Here is a 27759-nt window from a genome sequence, read left to right on the forward strand (position 1 = left end):
GTGCATTGTCTTTCTCAAGCTGCCCATTTGTGGAGTGAGATTTATTATCTTCCCGAGTCTGATGTTTTTCACACTTACATCAAATACTTTGCGTGACAAGAAAGTTTCCCTTGCTTTCGGATCAACATACAGTTAATGTTACTTTCGTAATTGCCAGTCAATTTATCTTTCCTCTTATTATTAGCAGACATTTTACTGTAAAAGACTAGTATGCCTCACAATGTTCAATTTAAAATTACTTTTGTCTGTTACTGGAAGAACTCTGCTTGGCTGGTAGTGTAAGAAAACATGTTGACATCTTTATTTATGATTTCTAAGCAATACAGGGTCCGGCAGAAAGACCTCACGCATTTTGAGAGGGCGCCAATCGCCAAAGTGTTCAGCACGTCAACATGTATGCCAGGCGATTTTTTTTTCTCAGTGCAGAACCTGTTGCACCAAAGTTTGGTAGGCCTACGTACACTTGAATAGTTTTTCTATCTGGAACAGAACCATGTCGGCCAAGTGCGAACCGACTACGAATTGCCCGCTGAGTAGTAAGCACGGAACCACCTTTACAAATATACTGCTCCACAACAAACTCACGATGCTCGCTGCGCCAGGCTATTGCGACTCCTGAGAATAGCACCATACCGATATCGACTGATACCCCATCCGCCACCGTATCCCCACCGCAACTCATACAGGCCCTCTCCAAGTATGGGAGGTATTTTTGCCGGACCTTGTATAAATGCAAGAGTATGATCACTTGCTATGACCTAATAGGACACATAGAATAATACAAAATCAAAGACCATGTCCATGAGCAGAATTGCACACATAAAATGGTCTTTTGACAAGCGACTCTAGCACGAGCTTCTTCTTACGCCTATGTCCCATAGATAAAAGAAAATTGGGCGCGAATCATATTGTACAATTATTAATATCGCTCATAGTGGTAAATGTTCTCTTCTGCCAACTATCAATGAATACAGTAACTTTGTCTATAGGGGAGCCAGCAAGAGAAGGTCTCTGTCAGCTCGCAGTGACATTGTCACTACTCATGTGTGTGTGTGTGTGTTTTTTTTTTCGTGCATCTATAATGGCAATTTAATTAATAGTGTGACACAGAGTGGCCGTGGTTGGAGATACTAGTACCAAAGTAGGGGCCGCATTGTCCCAACGCATGTACTAAGAAACGACAGAGACCATCTCTTGTTTGCCCTGCTATAGTACTGGAAAACTTTCCCCTCAATTTGTTCCAAGAAAATAGGAGCAGAGTTGTCAAAGCATGTCACTTTTACCTAGACTGAGAAAAATCCGTTATCCAGACAGCAGTATATTGTACAGCGGGGGACACTTCTAAATGGTACAGCCATATTGAGATTTACGGCTAAGGTGTACCATTTAGAAGTGTCCCCCGCTGTACAAATATACAGATTCCTTATGTTTACTACGGAAATCTATACGGAACATACGTTATCCATATGTTGCATATGTACTGCCCTTTTCCTGCTAGATGTTACATCATGCCACTGCAGGATATCTGACATCTAAAAGTCTTCCGTATATTCCATACGTAGATATACATATGTTACATACGTCATATATATGTTATATAATTCATCTGTATGTGAGATCCTGACCGCCTTTATACAGTTCTTTCTTTCGTACCGAAAGTACGTTTACTCAGAACACTTATACGGAAAATACGTATAGATAGAACACTTATACGGAAAATACGTATAGATAGAAAACTTATACGAAAAATACGTATAGATAGAACACTTATACGGAAAATACGTATAGATAGAACACTTATACGGAAAATATGTATAGATAGGACACTTATACGGAAAATACGTATAGATAAAACACTTATACTGAAAATACGTATAGATGGAACACTTATACGGAAAATACGTCTAAAACATACGTTTGCTGCAGGATGTTACATTGGGTTTTACGTTAAGTCCAAAAAGGACAGGATTTACGCATGTAACCTACGTTTTTACGTACGCTACATACGCTTTTTTCCCTCAGTGTAGTCACGGCTTACACACGAGAGCACTTTTTCTGAAATTATATCTTTAAAAAAATAATGTTTTTGATTGTATAAATTTTGTCACTCAAAAAACTTATTTTTTATTTATTATTATTACTTTTTTTTTTTACGTACGTAAATTATCGTTGCGACTATACGAAGTGTTAACATCTTCACAGCGCATTTTATTTTTGAAATTACTCAAATGAACCTCGTGATTTGAGACAGGTATCTTAAATGGTTATATTAAGGTTGGTGTAAAGGGACAAGGTTTGCCAATAGATGTCACTATAGTCTTCGTATCTCTCTCATGTATTTTTTACCTTTCACGAAAATTTACAATCTCTCTTACAAATTTCAACCTAGAGACTTCAAACTTTTAGAGAAGGAACCTCATAACCTATCGAAGACAACAATCCGTGCCGATTTTTTATTTAGAATTTTCTCCATTGTTGAAATAGTTATATTGTTAATGGTTTGGATATCCATTTCAACAATGAAGAAAATTCTAAATAAAAAACGGCACGGATTGTAGCCTTGAATAGGTTATGAAGTTCCTTCTCTAAAAATTTCAAGTCTCTAGATTGAAATTTGTAAGTGAAATCGCGTATTTTCGTGAAAGGTAAAAAATACATGAGAGAGATACGAAGACTGTAGTGACATCTATCGGCAAAGCTTGTCCCTTTAAACCAACCTTAAGCATTATGTAACCATGATTAACTACCAACTTCAGCTACATTATAATGTTGATTGAAATTTGACAGACAGACAGGGATTTCTAGTTAGAAGTGGTCATCTCTACAATAAAGATAATATTTAATACCAATGAGCGGAATCGATAAATCTGCGGTCCAGAATGACAGCTTGCTTAATCCGACTAATTTTTCAAACGCCACTGCTGCATTAGGGAATGCTAATTTAGTCTGTTGAACAGAAGTTCCTTTGTGTGGACAATTTTATTGCAGGAGAAAGTATTATGAATACTAGTTTTTAATATAGCAAAAAAGGTCATACCCTCTAATGCGGTCACTATTTTTGTACTTTACATGGAAACTATACATGGATATAAAGTGACAATATTTGTAAGTTGGAGACAATACTTCATCTAATACAAACAAAATAAATGTAGCAATTGAAAGTTAAAATTTTGAAATCTTCAACGAAAATTGTATATGTGGACATTCTACATAACTACTGTCCTTTAATATGGTCATGTAAGTACAAGAGAACGGCTTTGGTACACTGAGAAAAAAATGTAGATGGTATATTTAAAAAGATAGGTTACATGCGTAATTCCTGTAGTTTTTAGACGTAACGTACAGCAGACGTATAACTGAAAATGCATGCTTTATAATACTTTCTGTATAAGTGTTCCATCTATACGTACTTCCTTTATGAAACAGAGTAGGCGGTCAGGATCTCACATACAAATGGACGTATATAACATATAACTGACGAAGGTAACATAAGTATATGCATGTGATATACGGAAAACTGTTAGATGTCAGACATCCTGCAACAGCATGATATAACATCTAAGGGTAGTGCCTATGTAGCACAGGATAACGTAAGCCGTAGCAATATACCGCTGTCCAGAGAACGGATTTCTCTCTGTGTACTCAAAATTGTCCGTTTTTTTTTTTTTATTTTACTTTTTGCATTCCTGATGACACCCGTCACCACACTGTACACATGAAATTCATGTTCATTATTGTGATGATAACTGTAATAGCCGTTACAGTAAGTGTATGTCGAATCGACCTATGAACACGGTAGCTCAATGATAGAGTCCTTACCTTAGGTGCGTGGGGTCCCTGGTTCGATCAGCGGTCAAATAAGTTTGTGGTGGACAATATCATGTCCGTGGGTTTTCTCGAGATACTCCCGTTTCCTCCTACATTCTAGTTCCACCAATTCTTCCACCATCATTCACTTTTCCTTAAGGTTGGTTTAAAGGGACAAGTTTTGCCGATAGATGGCACTACAGTCTTCGTATCTCTTCCATGTATTTTTTTATCTTTCACGAAAATCACGATTTCTCTTACAAATTTCAACCTACAGACTTCAAATTTTTAGAAAAGGAACTTCATAATCTATCGAAGGCAACAAACCGTGCCGATTTTTTATTTAGAATTTTTTTCATTGTTGAAATGGCTTGGTTGTTGAAATGGATATCAAAATCTTTAACAATGAAGCTGTTTCAACAATGAAGAAAATTCTAAATAAAAAATCGGCACGGATTGTTCCCTTTAATAGGTTATGAAGTTCCTTCTCTTAAAATTTGTTGTCTCTAGGTTGAAATTTATAAAAGAAATTGTAAATTTTCGTAAAAGGTAAAAAAATACATGGGAGATATAGGAAGACTGTAGTGGCATCTATCGGCAAAACTTGTTCCTTTACACTAACCTTAATCATTCGTTTCCCGTAGCCTTAGGAGTATAATTATTGCGCAACATTAAATTAAAAGTTTTTATTTCATTTTATTTTACTTTGGAAAAGAGTACTACACGAAGAAGAACAAATACGAACTTCAGCGAAAATCACATTGGTTTCAATAAAATCCCTCAACTCTTTTAGAGAAAACTGAAAACGGTTTCAGTAGAAAGAAGAAACCAGTTTCGGTTAGAAACCGAACCAGATTTTGGAGAAAACCGAAATATCAGTTTTTCGGTTGTTGTAGAAACCGGTTCCTGTTCCAACAACAACAACAACAACAAAAAAACATTTATGCCCAATCATATTTTAAACTGTAAAACTCCTTCTATATTAAGTCTCTACTGGTTGACAAAGGACAAGAATATGTATCAATCAGTCTCACTGGCGCAAATCCAGGGGGAATGAGGGGGACATGTCCCCTCCAATCTTGGAACTGAGGGAGATTGTCCCCTCTAATAATTTGATTTGAAATATATTTTTTGAGGAGAAATGTGACGATTTATTTCCGATTGCCACAAAGAAAAGTGAGATGAAATAGTTGTCCCCCCAGTATAAGCCTTGAATTTGCCCGCCTCTCAATGTTGAAGACAACTCTGCTCGCCTGATTCTCCGTAACATTGATTTTTAACTTCATAAATATTTTGAGCAGCGCTTAAAAAAATAATTATGGGAACGGTCTTATTTCTCCCGCCTCCCAATGTTGAAGACAGATTTGCGCCGCTAATCAGTCTATACAGGGTGTTTCAAAACAACACCGACAATGTTTGGGTGGTGATTCCTGACACCAAGATAAGACAAAAAGTATAGAGCACCCTGGCTGCATAAATGCTTCCTTTCGGAGTTATATGCTGCCGAAAACGTGAAAAAAAATTAACTTTAAAGGTCCATAGCTCCAAAACTATGGGGCCTACCGTAGTTGGGTCAAGACTTTAATAAGGAACTAATATGTCCTCTTCAAAAAATACTTGCTACAGAATCCTGCAGTACTTCCGCAATAACTTTTATAGATGTAGTTAGTGAGTACTTCAGATTATATGACAGTAACCAAAGTGCCTGTACAAAAATTGTTACGTGAGTACCTTCTGAAACATGTATTTTTGAATAGAGCACATATTAGTTATTAAGTAAAGTCTTGACCCTACTACGGTAGGTCGCATAGTTTTGGAGCTATGTACCTTTAAAGTTCTTTTTTTTTTTTCATGTTTTCGGCAGCCTATAACTCCGAAAGGAATCATTTGTGCACCCAGGTTGGTCTATACTTTTCGTCTTATTTGGTGTCAGGAATCACCTTCCAAACGTTGTCGGTGTTGTTTTGAAACACCCTGTATTTGAAGATAGCTTATACCACTGGGCATACAATAACCAGAGAAAGAGGTTAACATAAACAAAAACAATTACAAAGTTTGATAGCTGTGTACTTACGTTAGCATATGTAGTCCTTAAATAATTTCTCACGTCTGTTCACAAATCTTCCGTGGTTGGAACAAAAATGTCTTGTTATGTAAACAGGTATCATATTTATAAACCTCTATAGAACAGGCACTTAATGCTCGCTGACATTAATATTATGAGCGCTGGCCGTTCAGAACAATGAAAAATAGCGACCCGTCCTCTCCATTGTGTGTTCAATCACTGCATATCAAAGAGAGTACCTCGCGACCAGTTTACCTAAGCTAGTAATGGAGAACGCCATCCGGTTTAGCAACTCATACGGAAGGAATAAGTCATGCTTGAAGCTCCATTGAAGTTCTTTACAAGAAAAAAAGTTTTTGATAATAAAAAACGAAAAAAGATATATCTATTCAGTCTTTGTCGACATTTTGACATCCTTTGATCAAACGGGAAGACTATGATGCCTACAATAGTCGACTGCGCAAGTGTTCTATGTTGGTTGTTGGATTTTGATCTTCTAAATTTTGCAATATAGTTAGTATTCTGGGTTCAACCCACGTACCTCCCTTGGGCTTTCAGTGAAACGTCGCCGACGTTTGTATCGATCTCCATATACTCCTTCCTTTTCCGTGTTCCGATCCTAAAGCTGTATCTCTATGTTCAGGGTAGAACGTGTGCAATCAGTGCGTACGAAGAACTTTTGCAGATTACGGAATCTGTTCGGCTTGATCGGTCAAGGAGATATATGACCTTTATGGTTAAAGGTCTTTCAGCTTTTGGGGAATTCAGAGTACAAAATTAGCGCATCATTAGGTAATTCTTAAGAGACTTATTATCTTCTCTTTGTTGTTGTAGCGTAATTCAACAGAATCTGCCCTAATCTTTCACAAGTAGCTCGTTTATGCTCCAAGAGTCATTTCAAATAAAAGTGTGGCTATTTTTTATCCTTGAAAATTATATATTATTAGAACACAACAATAGAACAATAGGAGTAAATGATTGATCTTATTGACCTGAACAAAATTATATATATATATATATATATATATATATATATATATATATATATATATATATATATGGGGTGTTTCAATACATCTACAACGTTTGGGAGGTGATTGGTGTCACCACGATAAGACAAAAAGTATAGACCAACCTGGGTGCAAAAATCCGTCATTTCAGACTTACAGGGTGCCGAATACATGAAAAAAATGAACTTTAACGGTCCATAGCTTCAATACCATTGGACCTACTGTAGTCGGGTCAAGGACTTCGCTTAGGAACTAGTATGTGCCCTATCCAAATATCCATGTTTCAGAATGCTGCGGTACTTCTGCAACAATTTTTTATAGAGAAGGTTGATGAGTACTTCAAATTATATGCCCGTAGTGACTTTCATTGTAGCTGGTAGTCGTTGGATTTTGCTGAGAAAGAAATTGTAGAGTATGCGGGTATTCATTTTTGCCGACGACTGTACAGTTTTTTTGCATTTCGTTTAACTTAAAATGTTGAACTTTTACAGGCACTTTCAGCTAAAGCTTTCATATATATATCTATATCAGAACTAACGTATAACGGATAATTTCATTTCTTGCTGAAATGGAAGGAATAAAAGGTTACTTCTTTGTCTCGAGTCGCCTGACCATTTATCTGCGCCGCCTGAGAAATGGGATGAGAGCGAGTCTAAAAAGAAGAACGGGTAAGAAACAGGAGAGAATTCTATTCGAAGTTGTAGCAAACTAACTTGTAAATTGGGGTTAACTTCGTAGAGTACGGGGGATATATACGAGTTGCCAGGAGAGCGAAGCACTTTCGCAGAAATTGAAAGGAAATGCGTACATAAATGCATCTTGGCTTCCTTTTTTCGGTCTGTCTTTTCTTTATTCTAAAGCAATATATGTGTCACTTCTTCTTCAAGCGAAAAGTTCAACTGTAACCTTTTCCTTCGCATTCTACTCACAAAGGTTCAATAACTACATTGTGACGATTCTACTTTGTTAGTTTTTTTTAGTTAAAATCAGAATCAAAGAGATCGGGAATGAAATTTTCATTTACTTTCTAATAGAATATGGAAAAAAAATGTAAAAAGTATAGATATCACAGTATGATATTTCAAAGTAAATGTATTCGTTTTCTTTTTCTAAAAATTCTGACAGCCATCATTGTCTACCTGGAGAACTTATTACATGATTTCTCTTCAAGACAAATACATCCTGTATTGTAAAATTTTGTCCCGAAGCGGAAGTTTAATGTTTTACATGTATAGAAGAGAGCTCATCTTTAGTGCAAGGGATTTCCTGACTTGATCCTAAACATGTGAGTTTATGAAGGTCAAAGTCCGTGGGTTCTAACGTTTCCTCTTATATTTTCATTCCACCAATTGTTCACTCCCATTATTCACCTGTCTCTTTCAGCCGGAAGAGACATTAAATAAGAATGAGACATTAAAACTGAAGATTTGATTTCGTTTTAATGAAAACTTGAAGTTTATTTTCTTCTTAATTATGGAAAAAAAATAAAACGTAAATAGGCCCTACAATATCTAAAGTTCATTCAACGAACCTTCTGATCCTGATGTAAGCATTACAGAATGGTATTACTCCGCCAGTCATCGGATGATTGGCTATCGGTCAGCGCTTCTTTCGACAAGCACGTGCTTGCACCCTGTCGATGTTTTACATATTCCTCGCACGCAGCCATACTGTAAACCGTGATTCGCACGTAAGGTGGGTCAAAGCCACTTTCTGCGCATGCGTATTCTCTTTTAATGCATTAATTCAATTTAGTTGTTAGACACCATGTTGTTTCTGTTATATAACTGTAAGGAAATTGCATTTCTGGTAATGAGCCTTACAAGCAACAAAAACATTGAAAAACAGCTTATTTGACAATGGACTATTTTTTTCTGCCGCATGGATGTTCCAAGGCTCTTCAACCAATAAAGTGAAACAATTACCACGTGTATCTGTTTACATGAGGTACTGAACGTTTCTTGAATAAACTATAGATGGTTAGCATTGGCTCAAGTCTGTCTTCAACAATGGGAGGGGGCTGACGGGTTAGACAGTTCCCATATTTTTTTTTTCTTTCTTTAAAGCGATGTTCACAATATTTATGAAGTTGAAAAACAATGCTGTGGAGGATCAGGGGAGCAGAGTTGTCTTCAACATTGGGAGACGGACAGATTTGAGGCTTATTCTGGAGGGGGAGAAATGAGACTCATATTACGGTAGATAAATCTGATTTCTGAGGTAAACCTGTTGTATATTATATATCAGGCGATGTAAATGAAGTAGTGGTACATATCGGTATTACAAATCTGTGCCGTGAACACATTCTGAAATCTGAATATATGCATATTTATAATTGGTATGTTTCCACTTAGGCAAAAAAAAAAAAAAAAAAAAAAATCGGATTATTGGGGTACAGTCCCCCATTTCCAAAATTGGGGGGACATGTCTCCCTCATCCCTCTTGGATTTGCGCTAGTTATGGTTAGAAGTGTTTTGTGATGATTCATTAAATAGAAACCTTAAGGCTAATTATCTTGCAAAAATAGATTATGAGCATGATTTCTCTTTATAAAAAAAATCAATAGTTGAAATTGCAGATCTTCAGACTTAATTTCCTTGAAAACTAGAAAGATAAATCGTTTGGTAAAGCCTTATTCTTATACAGGATGTTTTAAAATAACACCTACAACGTTTGGGAGGAGATTCCTGACACCAAGATAAGACAAAAAGTATAGACCAACCTGGGTGCACAAATGCTTCATTTCGGAGTTATAGGTTGCCGAAAACATGAAAAAAAATGAAATTTAATTTAAAGGTCCATAGCTCGAAAATTATTGGACCTACCGTAGTCGGATCAAGACTTCACTTAGAAACTAGTATGTGCCCTATTCAAATATCCAAGTTTCAAAATCCTGCGGTACTTCTACAACAAGTTTTATAGAGGTAATTAGTGAGTAATTTAATTTATATGCCCATAGCCGAACTCCCTCTATAAAAATTGTTGTGTGAGTGTCTTAGGATTCTGAGACATGTATTTTTAGATAGTGCACATATTAGTTCCTAAGTGATGTCTTGAACCGACTGCGGTAGGTCCCATAGTTTTGGAGCTATGGACCTTTAAAGTTAATTTTTTCATATTTTCGGCAGCCTATAACTCCGAAAGAAAGCATTTGTGCACCCAGGTTGGTCTATATTTTTTGTCTTATCTTGGTGTGAGGAATAACGTTGTTTTGAAACACCCTGTGTATTGCTGTGTGCTCTGTCATTATACCTTCGCTTCGAAACTTTATCCAAGGATTGAACTTTCATTGTAATAACATGACCTTTCTTAATGAATGCAAAGTGATGTGAGCTGAGTTTGCTGTTGATTATAAATTCATCTCGGCCAATGAGGTTTCGTCGCATGCTCTAGTCTAACCACGGTCCTTTTAGCTACAATTTTATGGCTTTCCGCATGTACTAACGAGGACCCCCCATCTTAGAGACGGGTTTTCCTTTTTCTCTCGCTCTTTCCCTATTTGCCTTTGAGGTATTTGAGGTTCACTAACTAGCCACACTATATAAATAGGTCCTTTAGTTTAAAATTCAATACACTTCAATATATGTCCGAGGATGTATTAGTTAATTATCTTCATGAAACAAAGTTAGCTCGAATTGACACGTAATTGTTCGCTTGCATCTAATATTGAAGAGTGTGTCTCTTTATATATATATATATATATATATTGTGAAACACAGTATAAGGAAACTAATAAACAGGTAATTTTCTGAGGTTGGCTCTGCTGTTCCTAACTGCCAGATATTTAATTGTTAAAGTGAAGATTTTGTTTGTATATATATGTTTTGTTATACGAAGAACCGTGAATTTTTGTGTTGAAAGTATGAAAAAAAAAAAATGACATATTTGTGCTGTACGTCTTGGGGGTATCATAACGGGGCGATTGTTTCAATATCTCACACCGTTTGCAAGATTTGAGCCCACTTCGGGAGTTTCCAATTCATGTATGATCAGTGTTTTCTTTCTTCTTGCATGCAGTATGTAATAAGCAAATACATTACACACCCAATTAGTTATAATGTCAGTGATACATAGTGTTCATTGGGCAAAACGCTCCAAAGAATAAAGATTCATGTTAAGCAAGAAATAATTATCCTTCGTTTTTCGTTATCATTTGGCCATGAAACAAACGCCTGCGAGATATACAACTCTCGTATACATATGTTTTGTTATAATGTGTAGCTCGTAGGATATAATGCTTTAAAAAAAAAAAACTCAACTTTTCCAGTGTACTCCTAAAAATGTAATAAAGAAATAACTCTTTTTTTTAAATATTCAATTAGAATTGAACAATCTACAGAAAATTTGCAATCGATCAGTGAAAGCAGCATCTTTGTAGACCCTATGGTTCCCGAGAACTCACTGTCGAAAATATTGGCCATAAACATGTAAACATCCACAAACATATAAACATCCACAAAGATATAAACTTTTCTTGGCCACAAACTTATAAACCTAGCATTTTAATATATAAATTTTGATGTTATGCTATTTTTCAAGAACATATAATATTAACACTAAATATTTAATTGAATACTATATATAAACAATAACGGGAATAACATTGTCAAAAAATTACCCACAATTCAAATATTTTAACTTGAGGTACTAGTGCTGGTAGCAATTCGTTTTGTCATTATGGCGAAGCAAGGACTCGTTAAGGCGGATTCCCTCAGAGTTTTAACTATTTTCTCGTAAAATGGCAATTTTCGACGTAAATACCGTATATTTAAACGAAGAAAACTACTTCCTGCAACAACTTTAACTCCAAGTCTCATTGGTGTCGAGATCTAATACGTATTGTGATAACATAAAAGCTTAATGATCTAAAAATTTTCGTGCTGGGATAACGAGAAAGCCCAGTAATGAAGCATAACAATTTCCTGTGCTAATGCAAAGTCTTATTTGCGAAGATCTATCACTTGTGTTTTTAGTATTGTGATGACACCACTGAGGAAACAATCCTCCTTCCTGTGATAGTGCGAAAGAGCAGTGGCAAAATATGACCAAACCCTGTCATAAGGTGATGATGTCTCAATGGTGGATACCTAGTACTTATTTGTCATAGCAGAAAAGCACCCTTATCAAACAAACCTCCTTCCTTGTAATAATATGAAAAACCAGTGGTAAACTGCAATCTCTTCCTGTGATAACGCAATGTTTCATTGCCGAAGATCTAGTATGTATTGTGATACTACAAAAGCACACTGATAAAACAACCCATCCTGTTATAACACAAAAAACCTCAATAGTGAAATATAACCACTTCCGTGATAACGCGAACTCTCAATGATAACATGGAAGTGCACCGATGAAACAGACCTTCTTTCCGTAATTTCGTGAAGTGGAACTGGTGAAGAATTTATATATACTGGTAATGCTAAAGCTCATTTATAAAAGATAATCAATTCTTATGATAACTCGAAGTCTTAGTAATAAAGAATCACTAATATTGCGAAAATATAGAGGTAACGTATATACGAGGCGCATCCAGAAAGTAAATTTCCCACGCGTCCCATATTTAGAAACTGTATGTTGCGTGAAGCGAGTGCGTGCACCTGAGAGAATAAGGTCCCAGTATGGCATATCGTCAGCGGAACTTCCCTAGTGCTCTCAGTAGCGTCATGGCAATGGTTGAAGATGGACGTTCCTATTCCAGCTCCCGCCGCGTATGAAGTGCGAGGAGTGATAAAGTTTTTGAATGCACAGGGCATAGTGCCTATTGAAATCCATCGTCAGCTGTGCTATGTCTGTGGACCTAACGTTATGAGCAAGCGGATGGTGCGTTGCTGGTGTAGACAATTTGCAACAGGACGCTAAAACGTGCATGATGAAGAGCGTAGTGGATGGTCAACCGTCATCACAGACGTTCTTGTGGACCTTGTTCGTTAACGCCTCATGCAGAATCGTTGCTTAACAATAACGGAACTCAGCGGTCATTTCCCGCAGATTTCCTGCTCCTTATTGCACACAATTGTCACGGAGGAGGTTATCAAACAGTGGTTACACTCTCGGACGGACTAGTCTATGACACAGGTATAGACAAGTTGGTACTACAGTACGACAAATGGCTGAAATCTGGTGGTGAATATATTGAAAAATAGGTAAACACATCCTGTATCTGGTATAATAAATGTTCCATTCAATTGAGTTTTGTTTCTGTTCAAGACCTTTTGGGAAAATTACTTTTTGGATGCGCGTGGTATTTCAGTCACACACAGTATATTTTGATACCATCCTAATAAGAAGTTAAAATTTCTACCGTAGAAGTTTTATTCGTTACCTTTCTTTTTTATCTTATGTAGTTATCTGAAGCATCAAACATAAAGAAAAAAGTTCCTGGTTTTCAAAACTTTTTAAAAAAAATAATGCACGTAGTTACTTTGTAGGAAGCAATTCTGTTGTTCATTTAACGTTGATATTAAATTATTTTCTTCCAGGCGATAACATTCACCCCAAATGAAGGAAACAAATAAAATAAGCTTGAGAGAAACTTCGTTCTTAATTTGGAGAAGACAATTATTTTGGAAAAGAGAGCATCACCAAAACGAGATTTTATCAGTGATTGAAGATTTCTAAAACAAGCTTTTTCGAAAAAGTTCCGGTTTCCGGCGTTAACTTGTCCATATCGTATCGTGTGGTTGTGCAACTTCCTTAACGGAACTTTTCAACGCTGAAAATGTTTTCCGACTAACTTTCTCCATTCTTGAGGAAACAATTGAGTTCTCGAATCCTTTCAGCTGTAGATAGGAACGTTGCTTGTACAAGGAGAAGGAGAAAGGAAGGACATTCTGTCAGTTAACAAGATACTTTGAAGAGGTTCCTTGTAGTAGCTGTTGTCATTGGAACACTCGTGTTTTTCCCACTCCCTTTATCTGTGTCTCTATGTGAGTGTGTGTGTGTGCCGAGTTTCTTTCCTGTGTTACATCTGTTGAAGAGTTTGAGAGAGCAAACGAGGAGACATGCTGAAGAAGAGTTGTTCAAACACAGGAAGCGTTTTCTTCTTTATTGAGAATCGTATAATCTCTTGGTCACTTCGTCTGCATTTGAAGATGTTCCATCGTCTGCTTTTTATACTCTTCTTTCTTTTTGTAACGAATTAATAAATATTACCGTATTTTACGGGCTATAAGACACACCTTAATTTTTTAGCATTTAAAAAAATACCGTAACATTTCTACGATTTTTATTATTATATTACAAAGCTAGGCAAAAAATTCTTAGTTTATAAAAATGAACTACGCGCTATTGAAATTAGTTTGTATCGTCTGCACGGCGAAAGAGCCAATCAACGTTTAGTAGGGAACGATGTTTCGTCGTAAGTGGGTTGGCGCTGCCATCGGGTTTCGAGCGTGACGTCAAGGATTGTCGACTAACAGGTCGACTAGTTAGTTCCATCGTCGCATGTTAGAGGCGCTACGGTTCGCCTTGTTTCCAGTTTTTCGCAGAGTTTATACGGTCTGTATATTCTAGTCTGTGGTTCTGGGTTTGTGATGGCAGGGCGGGAGGGAGATAGTGTTAGCAAGCTCGTGAATCCCTGCAACTCATGTTCGTCACATTGGTGCACTGTTGCTGCCAGTTGAATCCAATGTTGCCAGTTACAGATAGGTTTCCCGCGGCATCGAATATATGACCATTTTTAAAGACTTGCGGGAATTTTAAATCAAACACTGGACATTTTTTAAAATTAATTTCGAGTGTAAGACGCACCTGAATTTTGGAGGCAATGTTTCGAAGAAAAAAAGTGCGTCTTGTAGTCCGTAAAATACGGTAGAACTAAAATTAATGTTACCTTCGAGACTACGTTATAATTTTCTCGTCTTGTCTCGAAAACAAAGACGACATTCGAGACGATAAGTCCATTTTCAAATTCGGAACGAGACAAAACATTTCTCGAGTCTCGAGAACTTCACTAGTTCACCCAAGTCTTCGACCTCAGACTCTGTTTTAGTGTTAGTGCCCTCGCGTAGCGTAGTCGCTAACGCTCTCGCCTTCGGTGTGAGCGGTCCCGGGTTCGATTCCCGGTGGGGGCACTTGGTCGAAACACTGTAATACGCTTTTCAGGCCAGCCACTCTGAATGAGTTTTTCCTGGGTTTTTCTCATTCACACCAGGCAAATACCGGGCTGGTACCTAACATATAGGTCCCAGATCGCTTCCTTCCTTCCCTTTCACCGGATGGTGTGCTCGCCGAGGGACGTCATCCCTCAAACGTGACGGGCTAAATGGCCTTAAATGCCGAAAGCCCAGAAATCTAAATCCTGAATCCTAATCTGGTTTAGTGTTACATAATTCATAGTATAAAAGCTATTTTAAAAATGATAGAACTAGATTGTTTTTTACACGAGAAAGAGTACAGACGAAGTATAAGATCAGATTTTCATGCTGCATAAATCATTTCCCCGAGGTTCCTCGTGGCTAAGCGGTTAGTGTACTCGCCTTAGGCATGGAAGACCTGGGTTAAATCTCGGCGAGGACTCATGTGATTCGTACCCCACGTTAAACTGTAGGTCCATGTCTCATATTGCATCGCTGCTTAAGGGAACACTGAACTCAGGACAAAACCAATTATTTTCTCTGTTAAACAAGTATAGTTTTATTAAAAAAGTGTACAAATACATGTTAAGAGTCTTCATCCCGGCGAAATTAAAATACCGCTAATTTTACAGTAATTATGTGATATCTTCAAACAGATAAAAGATAATTGAAATATGGAACAAGAGCGCCCAAGACAATATTATTTTGCCTGAGGTATCGTTATCACAAGTCACCTAGTGGCTTTATGTTTTCAGCTGTTTAGAAACGCGAAAATAAATGCCGATTTTCAAAATGGCTCGAAATCGAAAGCAGATAAGTGAGTCGTGATAACGGTTTCTCATGTAAAATAATATTGTCTAGGGTGCTCTTGCTCCACATTTCGATTATCTTTTATCTATTTGAAGATATCACATAATTAATGTAAAATTAGCGGTATTTTAATTCCTCCGGGATGAAGACTCTTAAGTTAGGATTTTTTTGGAGGGAGGTGGGGGGCACGGGTGTGCCTTTACACTAGATACCCTTTTTCATTATTGTGAGTAGTCAATAAAAGTCCTTAGTAAAAGAAAAGGAAGTGCAAGTAATGCATGTTGGTGCAAAAGAAGCATTTCACCAAGTAAACTGGGAAATTTTATGGGAAGTCTTGGGATCAAATTGAAGACTCATAAAGAACGTATACGCGAACGAAGGAACAAAATTGAGAACGGAAGAGAAAATTATAGACAGGAATAAAATTGGAAAACCAGTTGGATAAGAACTTTGTTTTTTAATAACTTGGGTATATATACGTATATATTTAGAGAAATAGTGAAAAATGGATTGACTAACTATTTCAGTATAAAGGTGGATGGTATTTTGGTGCACGGAAGAAAGATTAAGTACATTTACTGTACGTGTTGGCAAGGAACTCCAAGTAACGAACAAACAACTGCACTGAGAAAAATCCGTTACCCGGACAGCTGTATATTGTACAAATGTACGGGATCCATATCTTTACTACGGACATTTGTACGGAGCGTGTGTTATTCATATGTTACATATGTACCCACTTAAATGTTACATCATGCCACCGCAGAATGTCTGATATCTAACAGTCTTCCGTATGTTATATACGTCCATCTGTATGTGCAAGAGCGCTCATCAGGGGGGGGGAAAGGTGGGGCGCTCGCCCCCTTTAAGAGGAAATTGTAGTTGGGAATATCGAAAACCCAATAGAATTTTTACATTAGTTACAGCAAAATTTGAAATTATATTTGAAACGTCGCTTATACCCCCCCCCCCTTGGAAACCACAACATGGGCGCCCTTGTGTATGTAAGATCCTGACCGTCTATACAGTTCTTCCTTTCTTATGAAAACTACGTTTGTTCGGAACATTTATATGGAAAGTACGTATCAAACACGTTTTCCTTACTCTGTGTGTATTGGATATGAAAGGAAGTAGTCCAGAGTCTAAAAGTAAGAGTACTATTCCGACGCTCTCTTAATGGAATTGAGTAAATAGCTCTCTCTTGGAATGAGTGGTCACTGGGTTTGAACCCCAAAAAATCCCAACTCTAAAACAAGAAGAATGCCAAACACTAATTTTACGTCTGCTTGATGTTTAACACTTTTAGTTTTTAGTGTTTCTACAATAAACAGATTTCGAGTTCATTCTGTTATATTTCAAACTCAAGTTTGCATCAGTTCTGGAAGATCTTGTAGTTCCAAACTGGAGTTTGGAATTTGTACAGTCCGTGATAAAAAAAAAAAAGAAAAAGAAGGTGTACATTTTGCATGAAGCATATGCTATTTTTTCTGTTAACAACTGTACAGTAGTTGTTAATCAATTCTGCATCGATTCAGAGTTCATAACCACTTGATACTTTGCTATTACTATATGCGGTTGAAAATACGGTATAAAAACTGTGAAATGGAAAAATCAAATATAAGTGCGACTGAGACGGGGAGTAAGAATTGGAAAACCAATAAAGCATCTAAGAATAACGTTCTTCCTCTTCGTCTTCTGCTTCTTCTTGAACCCCTAGCTCTTCATTCTTCCACGTCTTACCCTGACAATGAAAAAATATGGTGAGAAAAATCGATCATTGATTCATAGATTTTTCTCTTTCTCCTCCTCTGATTCTGCGTGTGAGAAATGTTTGAGATCTACAGGCTCAGTTAACTCTAAGCGGATTTGGTGTCGCTTTCGTAATGGATTCAGACGGGTCGAGGAAATTTTCTTCAAGAGGCAACTAACAAAATAATAATAAATAGCTGTGAAAATAAATATCCATTATAGGCTGTGGGTGTATACATAGAGATTATACATATTTTTACTGCATAATATTTTGCGTTTAAATGTTTCCATCTTACTTCAGAAATTTAGTTAATGCTGGAAGTGATCCAGTATGTGATATTATTATTATTATTATTATTATTATTATTATTATTATTATTGCAGTGTGTTTCAAATTGGATTTCGGGGTTTTAAGGCTTTGTAGTAGTATATTTATTACATTTAACGTACAATTATTAATAATACATTACATGAAAGAGCAACTCAAACAGCTTTTGCTACAAGTGCTCAATGTGAGCACCATTCGTCATATGACACACATCGAGTCGATAGGCGAGAAAGTCCCATAAACTTTCTGCCTGGATATGTCATAAAACACATAAACACCTGTTTAAAAGTGACAAACCAACTCCTTTACTTATGGTACACTGGGACAATGGTACTCCTTGATGGAAACTAAATGTTTTAGTTGGTATTGTACTAAAGCCACTGATAAGTCTTGAACTTTCCTTCACTTGGTAAGTAGTCGAAGACTTCATGGGGGTAGATGTACCGAAGAAACAGGTATGTTCGCAAAAGTTCAAGACTACTATGGATACTACGCTGAGAAAAAAAGCGTGTGGTGTACGTAAAAACGTAGCTTACATGCGTAAATCCTGTAGTTTGTGAACTTAATATACGACTGTATGTAGCATCCTGCAGCAAACTTATAGCTGAAAATGTATGTTTTATAATATTTTGCGTATAAGTGTTCCATCTATACATCGTATAAGTGTTCCATCTATACATTGTATAAGTGTTCCATCTATACATCATATAAGTGTTCCATTTATACATTGTATAAGTGTTCCATCTATACATCGTATAAGTGTTCCATCCTGCAGTGGCATGATGTAACATCTAAGCGAGAAAAAGGCAGTACGTATGTAGCATATGGATAACGTATGCTTCGTACAGATTTCCGTAGTAAATATATGGATTCCGTATATTTGGAGAAGATATCGCTCTCCAGATAACGGATTTTCCCCAGTGTATTTTATCAGGAACTGTTGTTCTTTAGAAGTGGTTACCTATGATCGGGAAATAATTGTGCTTGAGAGAACTAGGAAGCAACGGCAATAAAAGCAATTATACTTGTTTTCTTAAACAGGTGAAGGAGTTTGTATTTAATTATAAGTTTTATTAAGAACAATATTATTTCCTTTTATTTGGAACTAAAACTAGTTAAATTATTCGGTGTGTTCTTGGAAATGAGGCACTGTAGTTTATGTAACACTGAAAGCAAGGGCGCCGATCCTGGGGGGCAGGGGGCTCGGGTCCCCCAAAGCTCATGTGGGCCCCCCTATTGTATTTATGAATATACAATATTTGTCATAATTTGAGTGCAATTTGTCTTAAAATCTTCACATATATACCTTCCGCATCTCAATGCCCACCTACCCCAAATTTACAGAGAAATCGGCGCCCTTGACTGAAAGGTATATCAGAAACACAATCCAGTTTCATTGTCACGAGTTAAGTAAAGTATTCAATGAACAAAATTATTCTAGCTCAGAGATTCTATCTTTAGTACTATTACTAGAGCAAAAATTAAAACGATACTTCTTATAGTTTGTGAGAAGAAAGGAAATACGGGACAAAAAAATGTACTATTGAATGAAGCGCATGTAAATATTGGGAGAGGGTCTCTTTACAAAAGACTCGAAGCATTTTGAATGCGCCGTATCATATTCTTCGTTGCCTTGTGTGTTTGGTTAGTATCTAGCTCTTTTCCGCTTTATTATTGTTTCTTTGTCAGTCCTTGCATAGACATATCTGCTTTCTCGACACGTTTTCGATTAATGTTCGTGAAAATCACTATCGTGTAGGAACCTTATATCAACCCGAACTCCTTCGGAAATTTCGCATCTTATCAGGAAACCACTATTATAACACCAAAATGTGTCAGCGTAGGTATATTTTTAACTGCAACAAACAAGGTATTGTGACAGCATTGTTGAATCATATACTTCTTAAACTTCCCTCGGGGTTCTGGGTTTGCCGTGAAGACATTTTTTGTAAATTGTGTGAATCAGCAATGGCTCGTAAAGTGGACTCCATTTCATTTATTACGGCTTCTAGTAGGAAATATTCATGTTTGTAATGTTACCTTGCATTTTTTTCTTTTGTTGTGGACACAATGCATATTTTTTGGTTTGTTGCCGACTGATATGTTCTGATAACTATAGCTCATACGGTCTTAAGCATTTTTTGTAAAGATCCTCCACATTACTCTTCTGGCTTTTCTGTTATAATTAGCTTACATAACATCAATTTCTTTCTTTCTAAGCCTATTTTTGCTCCCTCGAAGTTTTCTATTCCCTAGTTTCGGTCCTATTCTACCTATTTAAAAAAGCAGCACTTCCTTCATTGTATGTTTTTTGCTCCCTAAGCCGCGTCATTCAGTCGTAAAATTCACAGCATTAAAGACGAAGTTATATAATACTTCAAGAATATTCTTAGTTAGAAAAATGGAAGATTTTTATCCCAATCGGGCACGTCTTCAGTAAAATGAAAGATGTTGCGGAGTAACAAAAGATATTTGAGATATGGTATATGCCAGGCGGTTACTAGATATTTTTTATATTCCATAATATAATATAATGTAAAATGTTTGTTAAAATTTCACTTTGCCTGCTTCATTTAGTTCAGTCATTGACCGCTGGAGTAGCATGCGCAATATAAACAAACATGGCGGACCGCTTATCTCTTTATAAGCGAGCTCATATCACTGCGCTAGACCTCACGAATGGCCGGCAAGAAGTCCAGATTTCACTCAGTATATATTTTTTCTTTTCTTATGGGCTACGCTAAGCAGGAAGTGTGCAAGTGCAAACGTCGCACAGTGGAGGAAGAATTTCAGAAGTTATTGCCAACATCCAAATTGATTTCTTTTCTTTTCTTTTTGTTAAAGTTTCAATTCAATCCGTTGCCATTTGAGGAAGCTGGTTAACAACACATATGCCTATGGTGAGATTCTTGCTTATTAGAAGGGCATGTACACTCATTTCCAAAATTATTGTCGCATGTCTATAAATATGATGTTGTAGGAATATAATTTGATAACGAATTCGCCCGGTATTTCTTACAATGTTTGTATGTGTACAATCGGCAAAGACATGTATGTGGTAAATTTTATGTCAGAAGAGCAGTAAATAAGAACAATAAAACGAAAATAAAACTTCCTTGTCCATTTAGCAATTATAGATATGCGACAATTATTTTGGATATGAGTGTACATGTTTTTCTAATAAGTAAGAATAAATATTACAGAATTTATAACAGTTTTTAGTACCTAGTTATTACCACTCACCCTGTATATTTTATGTTGGCAAGATTATAACTATGCTACTTTGTTCCCACAATAATGTCATTTAGTAGAATTGGATAGATGGATAATTTAAAAATAATAAAAATATAAACCTTGAAACAATATTGCTCCCAAAGTGTGACGTGACGAACCCAATGAATCAAAATGCTGTTCACCCCGCGTTGAAGTAACGTTTCAGCAAGCCGCTGAATCTAACAAGGTAAATTGATACCATACTCATCTCGTTCTCCTAACATAGGTCCTTGTAATATCTTTCTATGTCTTCGGAAATATGGATCATATTGTCTAGAAGGGAATAATGTCTATCGATGTCTTCCAGAACGCATTCGATCGTAACATCTAACATTGTAATCCGTTAATGGTTAAATTGGACAATCGTTTGGACACTATAATGCAATGTTCTGTAGGCTAAGTAGAGTCAAATAATGTACACGGTTAGGAATTTTTTCTCCAAGTCTTTGATCATTGTAAAACGCTCTGAATGTAGGTTATGAACATTCTTCTTCAGCATACGATGTTGTCTTCAATTAGAAAGGATGTTGTCTTTGCGCACAGTGGTCTCAGACAGCATAGGTTATACTCCATAGCTCATAGCAACCCGGGGAGTAGGTATTAAAGGAAGTCTCCGTAGCCCATGGCGCCCTCGGGAGAAGGTTTTTGTAGGTGAATGATCAGCACTGGTACTGATAACTTCTTAGTCCCATCGTCCGCTTTTATAGCCATTCTTTTGGAGGGAGGGCCTGTGGAGGGGTCGTCGTATTTCTTCGTGACTTTCCGTGTCCTCTTCGTTTCTTCCTTAGCGTAAAGTTTCCTTCTTTGTTTGTCAATGTTTGTTTATAATCGTAAAAAACAAGTGTTTATAGTGAAACCATGTGGGTATATGGATTCTTCCAATAAGCAACCAATATGGTACGCACGTAGAGACATGCTGAATAAATTATTAAAACTTTGACATTTTGTATAAACTGTACCCTATTTGACGAATACAAGTTCATTCGTCTACGAGAGCTATTTTTCTTTCAACCCCCGTTAAGCCACCAGAGGAGAACACGAGAGGTGATGAATCGGATATGAGACAAAGCTGTTTATTGGTCATCGCTCATCCCGTACGCTGATGGACAGACTCTGCAATTCAAATATTGTGGAATAGCGAAAGTGGAAACAAATCGAGTGGAATCGAAGCACTCGCCAAGTGTGAACTATTTATAACAAACCGATTGTAATGTAAGTAGTCGCCAAGTGTGAACTACTTATTTACTTATTTTTTTACTAATGTTTCAGATACAGCTCAAAGTCAATTTTACACTGAAACAACCTAAGATAAAACATGTAAGGAACAACGTAACGACGAAGATAATTTACTCGAAGAAAAAAATAAAGAAAACTAAATTATATAGATATTAATTTCATTCTGAAGTGTTTCTCAGAGTGAAAAATATCAATATCTGATAGTAAACTATTGTACATTGATCCAGTCTGAATTACAAAGAACGTTGTACAACTGAAAATCTGAGGGTTGCATGTAATTCGATTTTCCTAGGCGGAAGGGGCATAATACAGCTGCAATTCATCGGCGCATGAGTAAAGTTTACGGTGGAACTTTATAATATATATATATATATATATATATATATATATATATATATATATATATATATATATATATATATATATATATATATATATATATATATGTGTGTGTGTGTGTGTGTGTGTGTATGAACATTTTCCGCCGTTTCGTTTTTCGACGTGGGAAGGATGGGACATTTTTTTTATTTTTTTTTTATTCCACTGATATTTGTATGTGGGACCTATATGCCCCAGTGGTAGTGACATGAATGATCATATTCTATTTTCAATTATGATACCTATATTGTTAGAAAAACAGTTGGGTCGTATTTATGATTACAAATATTTTACATTTAGGCATCCTTTTCCAAATGACAGTACATACAACCACTGTTTTATCACTATCACCTTGTTGTTCACTTTCATCTGTTCCATTAACATTGCGTTCACTTCCAGTACTGTCTATTTGATAATGTTCATGAGAATTCTGTAAACCATTAGTAGGCTTCTCTTTTCCAGGGGAACATCGATTAATAGTAATAACATGCGGTAAATTACCATGCGTCTTCTGAAAATGTATCATGGGACACATATGTCCCAGTGGTAGTGAAAGGGTTATAGAAGGATAGACCACTTGGATGACATAAATTTATTTGTAAATTCTAAAATTTCGTAATATATCCTGTGAAACTACGCTACACATCAGTATCGCGACTCCGCGGTTGGGAAAGCCAGCTTTAAACTATAAGATTAGTCCTTTATAGCCTCGCTGCTAACAGAGAAGAATAAATACTTCTTCATCAACCAAACAGATTTTAGAAGTAGTGTAAGAGCTATGAGCTTAGAAATTGATAACTTTTAATGAAATCTTGGGTTTCGCACCGAAAAGCTATCGCTGACGAATAACAAGGAAACAAGAATTTTAGGAAAACCAAAAATGGATCAAAAGATTGAGATCTTGGCTAATAATTAGTTTTGAACCAAGGGCCACAAAATTTTTGAACATCCCCTAAATCGAGTTTTATTATTTTTTACGGAATAAGCACATCATACTAAGTTCACTGATAGTTTGGGTTTGATTATGTTGAAATATATTGGATCTTTTGGGCCGATAATTAATTTTTAGATAAAGGGCCACAAAATTTTTGAATGGCCCCTAAATCAAGTTTTTGTATTTTCTACGGAATAAGCACATAATACTAAGTTAACTATAGTTTGGATTTAGCTACATTATATGTAGTTCTCCAGATATAAAACCTACGAGAGAATTTTTGGGGGCCAATATTAGTTTTTGGATCAGGATCCAAATAATTTTTGAACGGCCCCTAAATCAAGTTTTTGTATTTTCTACGGAATAAGCACATAATACTGAGCACAAAGCACATAATAAAATTTTACCAAAAAACGACGAAATTATGGAAGAAACAACCAATCAAGAAATAAGTAATTACATAAAAATGTTAAAAAAGAAGAAAGCAGCAGGTCCAGACATGATAAAATCAGAAATTTTCCTGGAAAATGCAGATACATGGTCACCATATCTATCAAGACTCTACAATTTATGCCTCAAGACAAAAAGAATTCCTAAAATATGGAAACACTCTAACTTAGTAATAATAAAAAAGAGCGAAGATAAAAGAAATGACGACCCTAAGGCATATAGACCTATCTGTCTCTTAAATATAATAGGAAAAATATTCGAAAGGGTAATCACTAACAGACTTAGCAAATATCGAAACATAGAAAGAGATAAGCTACAACATGGCTTTAGGAAGAAGAAAAGTACGGAGACAGCTATAAGGAGGCTTTTAGAATTAATAGAAAATGGAAAAATAGACAAATACCAGGTAGTAATCTATGTTGATATCAGTGGAGCTTTTGACAATTTGTGGTGGCCATCACTCTTCAAACAATTTAAAAAAATGAAAGTACCTAAATCACTATACCAACTAATGTTAGAATACTGCAACGAAAGACAGGTCACTTACAAGGCACCAAATAATAACATTACCACATATACAACAAAGGGATGTCCACAGGGATCCATATGCGGTCCAACGATGTGGGACATCGTTATCGAACCCTGCCTAAAAACACTGGAAATTACGGAAGACACGGAAGGAGTAGTCGGCTATGCAGATGATATCGCAATAGTCGTATCAGCACGATCAAGAGACGAAATTGAGAGGAAAGGGAACCAAGTCTTACACACGCTTCAGAAATGGTGCGAAATAAATAAACTGAAACTATCAGGAAATAAAACTAAATACACGATATTCGGCCAATCTATACAAAGAGATCCAATATTAAAGATTAGCAACCAAAAAATTGAACGAGTGAAAGAATTCAAGTATTTGGGAGTATGGATTGACGATAAACTGAACTATGCTAAACATGTCGAAAACGTAACTGACAAAGGAAAGAAAGTAGCACATAAAATACTCACAATTGCAAGAAAAGACTATAAGATACCCAAAAAGACCCTACAAACGTACAACAATGCTGTAATAATGCCAACAGTAAAATACTGTGCCAGCATCTGGGCTCACAGAATAGTTGCAAATAAAAAATTAAGGGAACAAATAAACAGAGTTCAGAGAGGAGTTATAATTAGAACAATAGGAATAATCAAAACACTACCGATAGAATCCTTACAAGTGCTTGCACTAGAAGAACCAATCCACTACCAAATACTAAGAGAAGCTGTAAAACGATGGAAAACAAATAATGAAACTATAAAAATAATAGAGATTCTAGGTACAAATCCGAATAACGAAGACGAACTAAATATGTTGATAGAAAGAAAATGGCAGGAGGAATGGTACACCACAACAAAAGGAGAAAAGCTCAAAGAATACATACCAACTATCAAAGTAAGGAAAGAAATTGGTGAAATAAAGAAGGAAACTATGGAAGCGCTGTCGGGACATGGACCCTTCAAAACACATTTGAAAAGATTAAATATTGAAAATGACGAAATGTGTTCATGTGGAGAAATCCAAACACCTGAACACGTAATATGGAATTGTGAAAATTACGTAACTAGTGAAGAAATAAGGAATCTCAGAGATGAACTTAGTGATGAAGATTGGACTAGCTTACGGCAGGATAAAACAAAATTCGATAACTTTCAAAAAATAACAGAGCATGTAGTGTGAAACCTATGGAATGAACGAACCCAACGAAGAAGGTAATTGAACAAATGGCACTTTGAAAAGATACAATTAAAAAAAGAAAAATCAAATTCTAATAGAAACAATTTTAAAGTTCTGGCAAACACCCAGAACTATAGTACAAACTTACGTTTCTTTTATTTATTTATTTATTTCGTTTTTATTTCTATAACCTCTATTAACATTGTGTGTGTGTCAGTGTTGTGCGTGTTAGTGTAATAAACGCATATGAGAAACAATGTGATAAAAGCATAGAGAATCATGGAGGAAAGAAGAAACTACAAGACAGTTAACACCAAATGAGAAGAAGATGTTTTCTACACTGTGTTTTGTTTGTTTTTTCTTTTAAATTTTTACTTTTCAGGGTGGGGAATGCGCTGCTTCCCACTCATTTATCTTATGTACTAATCAATTATTTTCTTTCTTCTTTCAGGTTATTTTCTGCATGTAAAAGGATAAATAAAGGAAAAAAAATATAAAAAAAAACAAAAAAAGATAGAAATATAAGGGCATGGTTTTAAATATTAGGTGCCATGCTGAAAAGAAATGTGCCTCACCTCAATCTGCTGAGGTTTGACAGCCGAAAAGACAGAGAGATAACAAAGAAACATCAAAGTATAAGAGAGAGAACAAAGGCAAGAGGCAGTTGCGTCTGCCATAAATAAGTCCGAAAGTAATCGGCCAAGGCAGGGGGAAGTGGAGGCTTAAAAAAAAAAAAATACTGAGTTAACTATAGTTTGGATTTAGCTACATTATATGTAGTTCTCCATATATAAAGCCTACGAGAGAATTTTTGGGAGCCAATAATTAGTTTTTGGATCAGGATCCAAATAATTTCTGAACGGCTCCTAAATCAAGTTTTTGTATTTTCTACGGAATAAGCACATCATATTGAGTTAACTGATCGTTTGGATTTAGTTACACTATATGTAGTTCTCCAGATGAAAGGTCTACAAGAAAATTTTTGGGGGCCAATAATTAGTTTTTGTACCAGGGGCCACAACATTTTTGAACAGCGCCTAAATCGAGTTTTCGTATTTTCTATGCAATAAGCACATTCTGAGTTAAGTGATAGTTTGGGTTAGGCTACACTATATGTATTTTGAAATATTGGGATCTTTTGATCCAAAATATATATTTTAAAAAGAAACTTTATGTTTAGAGATGTTCTAACTGCAACTAGTAAAACGTAATTTGAACACTGTTTTTACAACTAGTACAAAGTTACGAATAAGGGGCAAAGAAAGTTGGAGGTTACACCTTCAATACCCATTAACGTTATTGAAATACATTTTAACTTCGCCGTATATATTTAGAAAAAAAAAGAAAAGAAAAATAAAAATAAAAATAAAATAAGAAACTCTTGAAGTGAAGAAAATTAAAAAAAAAATAAAAGCAAATATCCTGGTTGCCTAGACAACCCCAAGTGACAAGGATATGACGTATTGGTTGTTGATACAGCTGAGAAGTTTTCCGTTCGCTTGCTTCGTCTTGTAATTATATTGTGGTTAGCGTCACTGGAGGCTCAAGGTAATAGGATAGCAGAGAGAGAGAGTTGCCTCACACTCAGAGGTTTTTTTTTTCTATTTTTTTTCCGCTTTTGTTTTCATTTGTTTCAGATGTATACACGTGATGAGTACCTTGTTTGAAATATATGACTTCTGTGGTTAGATACCCTTCCATTTCGAATAGGGTTCGTTATGATTATATACGTATCTCTCTCGTGACATAACAACCATTATTCGTAGCATAATAACAGAAGTTTTTGAATCGATAGAATACGTTTTTCTAGCTACTTTATTACCGCTTTTTTTTTTTTTTTTTTTTTTAGAATGGTTTGCTCTATTATTTCTGTAGCGTTCAAATGGTTTTCTCTATTATTTCTGCAGCGTTTATATTTAAATTTTTTGTA

General features: G+C 36.0%; 1 protein-coding gene across 1 annotated transcript in view; it reads right to left on the minus strand.

The window, feature by feature from the left end:
* The window catches only part of LOC145694515 (uncharacterized), a 417192-nt gene that overhangs the window by 81119 nt on the left and 308314 nt on the right, over positions 1–27759 (minus strand). The window lies entirely within an intron of this gene.

The sequence above is a fragment of the Thermobia domestica genome, chromosome 9, assembly GCF_964235325.1.
Source record: "Thermobia domestica chromosome 9, izTheDome1.hap1.1, whole genome shotgun sequence".
Classification (NCBI taxonomy): Eukaryota; Metazoa; Arthropoda; class Insecta; order Zygentoma; family Lepismatidae; genus Thermobia; species Thermobia domestica.